General features: G+C 35.3%; 2 protein-coding genes across 5 annotated transcripts in view; both read left to right on the top strand.

Annotated features, from left to right (window-relative positions):
- LOC120418039 (neurocalcin homolog) overlaps positions 1 to 13,226 on the top strand; it is a 328,306-nt gene that overhangs the window by 89,289 nt on the left and 225,791 nt on the right. The gene's annotated exons all lie outside the window — the stretch shown is intronic.
- Positions 1 to 13,226, top strand: part of LOC120418038 (neuronal calcium sensor 2) — a 280,465-nt gene that overhangs the window by 83,826 nt on the left and 183,413 nt on the right. For 2 of the 4 annotated variants that reach the window (XM_039580284.2, XM_052710710.1), the window contains exon 1: positions 1,370 to 1,548. The exons of the other annotated variants lie outside the window; for them this stretch is intronic. The gene's annotated coding sequence lies outside the window, so the exon portion shown is untranslated. Of the gene's footprint in view, positions 1 to 1,369; positions 1,549 to 13,226 lie in introns of those variants that run through there. 4 annotated transcript variants of the gene reach the window in all.

The raw sequence follows: 13,226 nt of genomic DNA, 5'->3' as shown, positions 1-13,226 counted from the left end.
TGAAAGAACAAATTATTAAGAAGGTGATAAATGGTTTTTTTAAAAAGTTTACGATTGTTGTATTGAACATTCCAACTAAACAAATCTGCTGAAACAGAATCCTTTTTTTGGGCATTAAAATCTGGTGTCATGAAAATACACGAGTTGAGTTTATTTCCATTTTTGAAAAAATCCAAATCACAAAACATTGATATTCATCACAGCCAACGCAATACGCTAGTATCCTTCGTTAACTAACTCCATCATGACATCACCCCTTTCCGCAACACAACCATAATTGTCCTTGTTTTCTGATTCGTAGCCGTTGGGCGTTGTAGTCATGTTATCCTTCCTCCCGGGACCCTTTCTCATAAACGCAACGCAGTGATCTCATCGTCCCTGACCAAAATTGACGCCCAGATTGGTCACCGTTATCAGAAGTGAAGCAATTATCAGCTTGATTACATCAAACACCACGCGTCCCCACCTTTTGACCAACTTTCCCCAGAACTTTCACGCGCAAAGCTCTTCACGAACCAGCGAGCTTCGAAAGCTCGCGGGACTTCCAAAAGGCCTTCCCTGTTGCTCGGGAGCGTAGCTTTCGGTAGTGAAAAAGGACTTTGGCAGGACACGCGCGACGTTCTGCGCAGTCGCGTGGTTGAACGTTTCACCAATACCAATCTTCCGTAGAAAAATTGCGAGAGAGAGTGAAAGTCGAGCTTCCAGCCAGCAGCTTCCGTTTTTCTTCTCGAGCTTGGAACTCTGGCACTGACTGACAGGTAGCTGCAGGCTGTTCTCGCGGTGGTCAATTCGCTTTGTGGTGGAGTTTTTGGAGTGGTTTTTGGGCCGAGTTTGAGTGCTTTTCGCGACGGAGACGAATCGAGTTGTTCGCGAGTGACGGAGGTTGGGTAGCTGATCCTGCAGGAAGATCTGCGTTTTTGGGAAATCGCTGCGAGTTGTTCTGCTCGTCGGAAGGTGAAAGGGTAGCGCAGTTGAAACACAAGGTTTGTTTGCGCGGTGTGTGCGTGTGTGTGTGTAACGGACACACGTACATGGTTACACGAGAGAGCGAGCTTTTTTCTGGAGGTGCGCTCTCACCACTCTCAGCCGCGGTATTGTGTTGTAAGTCGCGCTTGGGAGAATCGTTTGTTGTCGCTCACGGAGTTGTTCTACAGCGGATGGGGGATAGGACACAGTAACAGAGTGTTGCGTATGCCGCGGGAAGGCTGTCGTGAACACACGCGAGTACGCGACTCTCACGTGCTCTCTGCGGTGGAGTCGTGCTCTCCCGTGAACTCTCCAGCTCTCTCGCCGGAGATAGCGCGTGCAGGTACTATCAGTACTGCTCACGCTGGTTGGCTCCACCAGGCAGCGACCTGGCCCCGACTGGTTCAATTGAATTTTCTTTATTTTTAGTCTCTGAGTGGAATCCGTATCGTGCGAACCGGTCCCGCGTCCGTGAATCGTGTTCTTCGCGTGTGCCCCCCATCTCTGTGTGTGGTGTATGTGCATGGTGGCAGTAGTGGAAGTGCCCCCCCTTAAGTAGTAGCTAGGTGTATCAAAGAGAAGGTACACAAGAAGAAGTGGTTCAAGTTCTGCCAAGAACCGAAGCAGAACATCGCTAAGAAATCCTTAAATAACCGTGAAGACAACAGGTCGTCCCCGCATGGTGGTTGCCAAAGTGTCACCTGTAGCCACGCCAAAATCCTGTCGATCAACCGCCCTAGCAGTGACAAACCACACGCACACGATCGGATAACGTGGAAGATTTAAATAATTGTTTAATCGATGGGCAGTCACTAAACCAGGACCGAGCTTTTGTTTGATAGAAAGAACCCTCGTCGACGTCTAGTCTAGTGGCAGTTCTGCGTGAGGACACTCGAGAATAGCTTGTACTCACGCAAGAACTGTGTTATGTGGGTTTGTGTGTGTGTGTGCTCGTGTGGCAGTGTCCCGATGAAGTCGTTTTTAATGAAATTACAACATTTTTTTTTCGAATCGATCCGTCCCGCGCTTGGTCCTATATTGACGGGGAAAGATTTGAGCATTGATTGGCGTTTTTTGCGAACATCAAAAGGTTTCTTTTTTCGTTGAGGGGAGGCACTTGGCTGGAGAGTGCAGAAGAAAATCGGGCGAACTTTATTGCCGATGGAAACGCTACTTGTAACGAATATTGATAAATGATTGCTTGAATGTTTCTATTGATTCTAGATTTTGAAGCCTTTTCGATACAATCGAAAATGTTTGCAATTTTGTCTCGATTAAATTTACTTATATTTAACAGTAGAGGAAGTTATCATATGTTTGTCAGGTTAAAGATTTGATCCTCATTTTATCCTGTTTATGATTCTCACAATTTATCAACTTATTTTGCAAAACTATTGAATGAAACTTGGGTGTTAATTTTCTAATGAAAAATTACTCCGCGATTCCAATTTAAAATTCCTTTAAGCAGCTGTAATTGAACATCCAATTGCTGGTTTGTCAACATTAGATGCACGATGGAATTACACACTGATCCCTTTATCTTAGATAATAATCGAATATTGATATTTTACGATTCAATAATAAAGCAACAAAATTATTACAATGTCAACTCGTTAGTAGTTCATATACGTTCTACTAACAGTTTATTTAACTTTTTAAGGAAGGAAAGTAATAAAATCCAACCCCACCAGCAGAAATGAATAAAAAAACTATTTCTATTTTTACATACATACATAAAAATGTCATGTTGAAAAAATGCAGAACCATATCTTACAAAAAAAAAGACTGATAACAAAGTATCAAGGTAGGCAATTCCAAATTTAATTTAAAGTTCTCGCTTTTCCTTTAGTTTTTTCTTGAAATGAAAAACAAAGATCTTCTAGAGTTTCACAAATTTTATTTTAAGTTTGTGTCCCCACCCCTTCAAAAATTAAATGTTTATTCAAAATACTTGTTAAATTGATTGTTAATTATTCTGAGTGCATTGAATAACGCTTTTTTAAGCATTTTAAATCGAATAAAGTCTTTTTAATCTCTTGCAAATTTAGCATTTCGAGACGTCAAAAAAAGCTATGGAAAAATAAATAAATAAATAATTAATTATTTTTAAAAAAAAATGCTAGTAGCATAACTGTACTAATGTATACAGCATATTGTGATACTTTTTGTTTAAGAGGCAGTATTTGTAAATATTGCTCGGTTTGTTCTAGAGGTCGTATCGAGGTGCTCCGATTTGGATGAAACTTTCAGCGTTTGTTTGTCTATACATGAGATGAACTCATGCCAAATATGAGCCCTCTACGACAAAGGGAAGTGGGGTAAAACGGGCTTTGAAGTTTGAGGTCGAAAAAACATTAAAAATCTTAAAATTGCTCGCATTTCCGTGAAACTTCATCAATTCCAACTCTCTTAGATGCATTTGAAAGGTTTTTTGAAGCACTTCAAAATGTGCCATAGACATCCAGGATTGGTTTGACTTTTTCTCATAGCTTTTCCAAATTACTGTTAAATATGGATTTTTAAAACCTTAATATCTTTTTCCAACAGCCTCCAACACCCATACTCCTATAGGTCAAAAGATAGGTAATTACATGGAATATAAGCCTACGGTAATAACTTTTTGGCCAATCGCAGTTTTTCTCATAGTTTTTCGATTTTTCTATAACAAACATTTTACAACGTTAGTTTTTGCCCTGTAGGCCGTCATAGCGGCACATATTGGTCTCAATTATATCATATTCGGAATCCTCGGACAATTTCACGTAAGTTAGAAGTATTGGAGTTGTAAATTTGATTTCAAAAATAATTAAATAAAACATTTTCGAAAAAAGAAAAAGATCTTATTTACCTTGTGATCAAAACGTCAAATGCCACATTAAGTAGGCGAATATCTGTTTTACCCCTAATCCGACAAAATGTTAAAAAATATTTTAATTCATTTTAAATGGCATTTTTCTCAATCAAATTAACAACTCCAATACTTCTAACTTACGTGAAATTGTCCGAGGATTCCGAATATGATATAATTGAGACCAATATGTGCCGCTATGACGGCCTACAGGGCAAAAACTAACGTTGTAAAATGTTTGTTATAGAAAAATCGAAAAACTATGAGAAAAACTGCGATTGGCCAAAAAGTTATTACCGTAGGCTTATATTCCATGAAATTACCTATCTTTTGACCTATAGGAGTATGGGTGTTGGAGGCTGTTGGAAAAAGATATTAAGGTTTTAAAAAATCCATACTTAACAGTAATTTGCAAAAGCTATGAGAAAAAGTCAAACCAATCCTGGATGTCTATGGCACATTTTGAAGTGCTTCGAAAGGCCTTTCGAATGCATCTAAGAGAGTTGGAATTGAAGAAGTTTCACGGAAATGCGAGCAATTTTAAGATTTTTAATGTTTTTTCGACCTCAAACTTCAAAGCCCGTTTTACCCCACTTCCCTTTGTCGTAGAGGGCTCATATTTGGCATGAGTTTATCTCATGTATAGACAAACAAACGCTGAAAGTTTCATCCAAATCGGAGCACCTCGATACGACCTGTTACACATTGGTGAAAAACTCGCTCTTAACGCAACTTAAAATAAATCATCCAAGCCATATTCAATTTGTTATTATTGAAATCCGTTTAAACGGAGGTTTTTTTTTTAAATAAACGGGTGGTGAGAATCTGGTCCAGGTGGTATTAGTTTTATTTCCAATTATCGATTTCTAGGCAACTTGGGCTCAGACAATCATCACATCACATGGCGAAAGCCAGTCTGCAATCCACTAAAATCATCGTCTCCTAGCGAAGCGAAGCTAATTTATTTTTAAAAGTTGAAAATCAAGATCAAAAATCGGGAAAAGACAAAAGAACAGCAGATTTTTTTTTTGAAATTGAAGGTTTTTTGTAAACTTCCGGCAGTAGCACATCTGTTTGATGTTTATAGTATTTTATGAATCTTTTTAATTTTGAAATCTAAGCTTGACATTTGTTTGAATTAGAATTTTATTTAAAAAAAAAACGATTTTTTTTTAATTTAAGAAAGAATGATTGTTTTAAATGATTTGAGGTTATCATAAAATTTTAATTTTCAATTGAAAATTTTATTTCGCTGTTAAAATGATTTCAAATGTTTTTTCGTTGTCCAGGTTTCGATATTTTCCAAAAAATACTATTTTTCAAATATTCATATCTCTCGAACCAGATTCTGCACTATCATGTACTATAGCTAAGATGATGTCTATTAAGTATCCTAAAATATAACAAAAAATAATAAATATTTTTTTTTGGAAATTATTTTATTTGAAAGTAAAAAGTTGCATACAAAAAACTAATTGTCGGAAACATCGAGTCGATCTGCAAATCTCTTCTCAAGATACAGAATTTCATGCATTAACAAACCTATTTTGAATGATCAGCCCCCAAAATTGTATGAAGACTTGATGGAAATCCAATGTTGCAAAATTGTATCTTTTGACATTGGACAAAGTATCATTGAAATCAAAAAATGAAAATTAAAAATAGCGGAAAATTGCGAAATCATACGAGATCTAATCAAATACAGTTTTCATTGGAAGACTTTTTCAACAAACAACGTTGAATAAGTTCTTGAGAACTATCGATTTAATAATTCTGTATAAATCCAGTAAAGTAATCCTTTACCTATAAAGGTTGAACCAAAATCGAAATCAAACTTTTGTTCCCAACTGGAAAGTTTTAATTTTCAATTTTCAATACAATTTCTATACAAGAGCAGTTCTCTACGGAATCGGTCTTTTTTCTTAAATTTTAATTTTTGTATTTTTTAATCCGGCTGAAACTTTTTTGGTGCCTTCGGTATGCCCTAAGAAGCCATTTTGCATCATATAATTTTCCATACAAATTTGGCAGCTGTCCATACAAAAATGGCATGTGAAAATTCAAAAATCTGTATCTTTTGAAGGGATTTTTTGATCGATTTGGTGTCTTCGGCAAAGTTGTAGGTATGAATATAGACTACACTAAAAAAATGATACACAGTAAAAAAAATTGCTGATTTTTAATTTTACTTTTTGTCACTAAAACTTGACTTGCAAAAAACACTATTTTTAATTTTTTTTCATTTTTTGATATGTTTTAGAGGACATCAAATGCCAACTTTTCATAAGTTTCCAGAATGGGCAAAAAATCTTTGACCGAGTTATTATTTTTTGAATCAATGCAGATTTTTTCAAAAAATTGAAATATTGGTCGCACAAATTTTTCAACTTGAGTTTTCGATGTAAAATCGAATTTGCAATCAAAAAGTACTCTAGTGAATTTTTGATAAAGTTCACCGTTTTCAAGTTATAGGGGTAATTCTCAACCAACTCACACGAAATCGGGAAAAGTTGCCCCGACCCCTCTTCGATTTGCGTGAAACTTTGTCCTAAGGGGTAACTTTTGTCCCTGATCACGAAACTGAGGTCCGTTTTTTGATATCTCGTGACGGAGGGGCGGTATGACCCCTTCCATTTTTGAACATGCGAAAAAAGAGATGTTTTTCAACAATTTGCAGCCTGAAACGGTGATGAGATAGAAATTTGGTATCAAAAGGACTTTTATGTAAAATTAGACGCCCGATTTGATGGCGTACTCAGAATTCCGAAAAAACGTATTTTTCATCGAAAAAAAACACTAAAAAAGTTTTATAAATTCTCCCATTTTCCGTTACTCGACTGTAAAAATTTTTGAAGCATGTCATTTTATGGGAAATTTAATGTACTTTTCGAATCTACATTGACCCAGAAGGGTTATTTTTTCATTCAGAACAAAAATTTTCATTTTAAAATTTCGTGTTATTTCTAACTTTGCAGGGTTATTTTTTAGAGTGTAACAATGCTCTACAAAGTTGTAGAGCAGACAATTACAAAAATTTCGATATATAGACATAAGGGATTTGCTCTTAAACATCACGAGTTATCGCGATTTTACCAAAAAAAGTTTTGAAAAAGTTACTTTTGGCGTTTCTCTTTGTTTCGTCGTCCGTGCCTGTCGCGGGTGACCTTGAACGGCCATGATCGATGACGACCAACTTTTTCAAAACTTTTTTTCGTAAAATCGCGATAACTCGTGATGTTTAAGAGCAAATCCCTTATGTCTCAGTATCAAAATTTTTGTAATTGTCTGCTCTACAACTTTGTAGAACATTGCTACACTCTAAAAAATAACCCTGCAAAGTTAGAAAAAACACGAAATTTTAAAATGAAAAATTTTGTTCTAAATGAAAAAATGACCCTTCTGGGACAATGTAGATTCGAAAAGTACATTAAATTTCCCATAAAATGACATGTTCCAAAATTTTTTACAGTCAAGTAACGGAAAATGGGAGAATTTTTAAAACTTTTTTAGTGTTTTTTTCGATGAAAAATACGTTTATTCGGAATTCTGAGTACGCCATCAAATCGGGCCTCTAATTTTACACAAAAGTCCCTTTGACACCAAATTTCTATCTCATCACCGTTTCAGGCTGCAAATTATTGAAAAACACCTCTTTTTTCACATGTTCAAAAATGGAAGGGGTCGTACCACCCCTCCGTCACGAGATATCAAAAAACGGACCTCGGATTCGTGATCAGGGACAAAAGTTACCCCTTAGGACAAAGTTTCACGCAAATCGAAGAGGGATCGGGGCAACTGCTGTGTGAGTTGGCGGAGAATTACCCATAGCCATTTTTGGGTAACTTTTGTGAAAATATTTGCAGTTTTTTTTGCCCATGTTTGCCCACCTTTGAAAAAAATATTTTTGAAAAACTGAGAAAATTCTCTATATTTTGCTTTATTGAACTTTGTTGATACGACCCTTAGTTGCTGAGATATTGCCATGCAACTATTTTCAAAAAAGTTACCTAAAAATGGCTATAACTTTAAAACGGTGCACTTTATCAAAAATTCAATAAAGTACTTTTTGATTGCAAATTCGATTTTCGATTTTTTTCGAAAAATGACGTTGAAAATTTTTTGCGACCAATATTTCGATTTTTTGAAAAAATCTGTATTGATTAAAAAAATCATAACATTCATAAATTCTGAAAAGTTGGCATTTAATGTCCTCTAAAACATATCAAAAAAAAAAAAAAAAATCAAAAACAGTGTTTTTTGCAAATCAAGTTTTAGTGACAAAAAGTGAAATTAAAAATCACCACATTTTTTTTACTGTGTATCATTTTTTTTCAGTGTAGTCCATATCCATACCTACAACTTTGCCGAAGACACCAAATCGATCAAAAAATTCCTTCAAAAGGTATAGATTTTTGAATTTTCACATATCATTTTTGTATGGACAGCTGCCAAATTTGTATGGAAAATTATATGAACGAACTAATGATACAAAATGGCTTCTTTAGGCATACCGAAGGCACCAAAAAAGTTTCAGCCGGATTAAAAAATACAAAAAAAAAAAACGAATGACCGAAATCTCAGAGAATTGGTCAGAAGCAAGCATTCACTTCAGACTCCTATAAACCATTTTTTTACTGCCTCCTTGCCCTGATATATAGTGTAAACTGACAGGGTATTGTTTTAATAAAGTTACAATTACAATTACAATTTTTTTGAACTCATACCTGTATTCCAGTCTAGTTATAAATTGGTTGTTGTTTTCTAGTTGCAGAAATAAAGTTTTTAATCTAGCAAAAAATTTGTTGAAAACACACTCTGCGGAAACCGACAAAAAAATAGTGCTAGAATTTATTCAAACCATAATAGAAAACGGAAATTTTGACTTTTGGAAATTTTAATGTCAAATTTGCTGATCATGTTCCTTATTTTGCCATCCGCACTGAAGATATGCTAAAAAAATCACTCGAGAAATCTGGAGTTTTTTTTAAAGAGGTCCTATAAACCAAATTTTCATTTTTTGCTTTTTGTGTTTTTTTGAATACCCCTGACTCAAGGCGGTTCTTAAAACACCCAAAAAGCACAAATTGAAAATTTGGTTTATAGGACCTTTTCAAAAAAAAAAAAAAAAAAACTCCAGAAATGAACTTCTGAAATACCTTCACGTGTACATATGGACTCAAACTCAGCGCAAATGTCTGTGGGTATGGGCGTAGAAACAAAACTGTCACTGTTTTATCTTGGACCTAGCTGAACAGATTCATTCGTTCCGGTTTTGGTTTCCACAAGTCCCTATTAAAAATGGTTGATTGTGGTTAAGTACTTCAAAAGTTTGACGCAAATGAAGATTTTGATCGATTAGGGTTGATTTTGGAGGTCATTAATCAACACCTTGACTTTTGAGCTTTTTTTTTGCCTGCATTCAGGCTCAATCATATACAAACAGAAAGCTTTTTCAAATGATTTTTTGAGAAAGGCCACACGTCTACAGAGAAGGTTTTAACCGGTTTTTTTTTGTTGTTAATTCGTACTATCAGAATTAGTGGAAACATTTACCAAAATAGAGTTTTAATGACAGGCCTTCAATATTAATCACTTGTTTCAGTCTAAAGTTCGGAGTGAAATTCCTCGAATGCCTTGCATGAATATTCAAACGTCCAAAACGTCAATTCATTCACTCAACAAATTCCCCAAACTTTTCCTTTCGACCACTGACCATGCAACATTTTTTGACGTTTCCATTCCATCCAGCGAAGAATTCCAGAGATGAGAGAGCGCGCGCGTTTGTTTCTGGCTCTGTTATTTTTGCTCGCCGTCTCGAAAATGGGCAGTGGAAGCGAATAACCAGACGGGTTTTTCCCGCCGCCCGCAACCACCCTCTTAGTGTGGGTCACATGGGTGGGTGGGTAATTTCCAGCTGTAATGGGAAATGGGTAAGAAAAATCGATTTCAATTTAACTTAAAAAAGGGTACTCTCTCTCGCTGGACTGTGGATGACTGTGGATGAGGTTCTCGCTAAATGAAAACTCATTTGCATATGAAGCAGATGATGAAAAGGGAAGAAGTTGATGATTGGTTCGGAAAATATTGTGCTGTTGAGTGGAGGTTAATTTGTGGAGCATGAAAGATTGACCTTTGAGAGGAGGTTAAAAAGAAAATTCATGTAGTTTAGCTTTCTGCGTTGAACAAATACAACAAAATATTATTTAAAAAAACATAACTGAAAATCTTCTGTTTGATGGTTTTTCCCCTTAACTATCAGGTCGTCATCTTGCGAGCAGATTGAAAATATTCCAAGCATGATGGTTGTTGATTTTTTTTTCTATGTGTTCTGCTGTTTTGCCAACGTCAACATACCACAGCGCAGCATATTTTCATAACTGAAGGTAACTTCAGCTCAGCTCAGAGAGTTCGTTTCGAATGAACCATAAACAAGTGCAAATATAAAACACTCCCTTTGCTGGTTTTCTTCTTTGTGGGGGAAAAAAGAGCATTTGGGGGTTGGGGGATGCAAAACCTTGCCGGAAAATATGCTGTAGACGAAGAGGTTTAGCATGGCTGATAGTTATCAGTTTGCTTTGAAGCTGGAGCTTGGATAGCGAAAGATGGATCAATATTTGTTCACGTGGAAAAAGGAGGTGGGAGAAGGGTTTAGTTTTACAATCAACAAATCCGTTGGAAATGTTTCGAAATATTTATGGTATCCTTGGACGACCCTGGGCTCATAAAACTTAGATTGTTTTTTTTTATTTAAAATTTTATTTAAATTTGTCTATAAATAGATTAAAAAAGACGGACTTTTTATTCCAAATCAACTCCTATTTTTCATTTTTATTTTTAGAATCACGCACACACACACACGAACAATTTGATAGCCGTTCAGCAAAAACAGCTTCGATATCATTTACGAGTTACGACGAGCCTTTAAAAACGCGATGATCCTTGGCAAATTTTACCACTTTATTGGTCATAAAACGGGCCGGCCGTTGAAGGGAGAGCATGACGGCGTGCGCGCCCTGGCAACGCCAAGCTGGTCGGTTTTTTAACGAGGAGCCATGTTCGGCTGTTACAAAGTTGAATAAATGAATGAAATAGGTTTTGTGCGTGTGTGTGTGAGGTGATATACAGTGATTAAGGGGATACTGTATGGCTTTAGTGACCCATTAAAAGGGACTTTTTTTCAGATGAGCCTAACGAGCTGTTTTTTTCTTGTGAATTTGAAAACAAGCTTTTCAAATTTCGCCTGGAAAATGAAAAAATAAATGAGATAACAAAAAGGTGAAAATAGCACGTTTTGGGTCATCTAGAAATCACGTGTCACATTATTTAAAAAAATCTGAGAATTTCAAATTAAAAAAAAGCAGCAGTTTTTGATTTTGACAATAAATCAATTGGGCTCTTTCCGCGTGATAGCTATCATCACCTTAACCTGATCAATTTCTGAGGCTTCGAACAATGATTATTTTTATTTGGGTAAAACCTTGTGAGAACTTTCTTTATGATAAAAAGGCAATTTTGCATCAGTAGTTTGTCCATATCCATCGGTGAACCGGTGTTTTTTTTTTTTTTTTATTTAGGCAACTGTCCTTCACAAAGAAGACATCAAGGTGTTCAAAAATCTGAAGAATCTGAGAACGAGTATTCTGATCGATTTGGTGTCAAAGTTGTAGGTATTGATGAGAAGAAAACAGGAAAAAAAGTTGTACTCTATTTTCTATTATTACTGTTTCACATTTTTAAATTAAAAAAATGGAACTGCATAAAATAACCATTATTGAAAAAAAACATTGCAAGTGGTTATGTTACACATGACCAACATGACAAAGAACTTTGCACAATGCACAGTGGTCCAGATTGCAAAATTAAGTAGAAAATTAATTTTCCGAAAAATTATGAAATTTTAGAGTTTTGCTGTCTTGAAAAGAGTTGTTGTTAATAAAATGGGGCAACTTTTGGTTCGGTTCCAAATTAGGGTGGTTTAAGATTAGGGTGATTTCCAAAATCTAACTTTTAAGAAATATTTTTGGGTTTTTTGGTTGTTGAGCTTGCCAATCTAAGCAACTTTGTCGAAGACAACATAATTTTATCTCGTAATCTACGCTTTCTACGACTAAAATTATGGAAAGCATCTGAGAAAACCTTTAAAGTCAGTTTTTTAAACGTGGCAATTCAGGGTTAAGTTTTAGAGAAAAATGATATTCGGGGCTCCAAAAATCTAAAAAACAAACATTTTTATTTTTTGACAAGTCAATTTGGATTTAAGGTCAAAAGTTACAGTCATTTTAAGGTAAAAAAGATGCAAATTTTAAACTCAAATATCTCGAAAAGGTGCAAGCCAAATTTTATGCGCCAGGTTACATTTGAATCCCAAAAATGTTTCTGAAAAATTAGATTTTGAAAATCACCCTAATTTTGAACCACACTAATTTTCAACCAAACCAAAAGTTGCCCCATTTTATTTACAACAACTCTTCTGAATGCACCAAAGCTCCAAAACTTCACAATTTTTCGGAAAATCCATTTTCCACTAAATTTTGCGATCTGGACCACTGTGCAATGCTCTTAATATTACTTAAAAATATATTAAATCAAAAAATTATAGCTCGGTGGTAAAATATTTGTCCGTGCTATACAGTTACAAAAGTGGCAAGTTTTTGTCCCCCTAAAATCGAACATTTTCAAAAATATATAAATAAGACTTTTGGGAAATTAATTTTTAGTTAAATAAAAGTTTATTCAAATTTCGTATTTTTTTTCCATGATCCTTTTTTGTCTGAAAAGAAGAAATACCTAAAACTTTGAGATGAAACCAAATCGATCGGAAAATGCCTTCAAAAGATTCAGATTTTCGATTGTTTACGTACCATTTGGTATAAATCCCAAGTATCAATTTTAAACCAACTAGCCACAACCTAGTTTTATTGAGGTTTTATGGTATCATCTTGATTGCATAGCTTTATTTTGGCATTCACCGCAACCAATAAGCAACCGCTAATTAATAGGTTCCAACAAGGTTTTATGTCTCGGAAATAAAACTTGGGAATAAAAGCCCACTGGATTTTAAAAAGGGTTTATGGTAGTTTTAAGAGAGACTTAAAAAACAGATGGCAATGCCATGTCAAACTATTTTATTCCATGCTTCTTTAAAACCATGGGTATTGTAGCTGTCAAGTGCCACTAGGCATGCAAAAAAATTACTCAAATCCAAAAGCTCCTAAAAGAGCATTAAACGTAGCCAATTGGCAATGTTTAACCCTCTACAACCTATCTCCGCTTCGATCTAAAAGTCACAAAAAAAACAATTTTTCAACCATTTTTTTATGTTTAAAAAGAATTGGAAAGAAGAACTCTTAGTTTTTTAGAAAGTCTTAGGGTTGCATGACTTGTTTTATGTATTGTATAGCTTTGACATTAT

This window comes from Culex pipiens, chromosome 3, assembly GCF_016801865.2.
Source record: "Culex pipiens pallens isolate TS chromosome 3, TS_CPP_V2, whole genome shotgun sequence".
NCBI classification, from domain to species: domain Eukaryota; kingdom Metazoa; phylum Arthropoda; class Insecta; order Diptera; family Culicidae; genus Culex; species Culex pipiens.
Note: the sequence above shows the minus strand (reverse complement) of the source record. Positions and strands in the feature narration are given on the sequence as shown.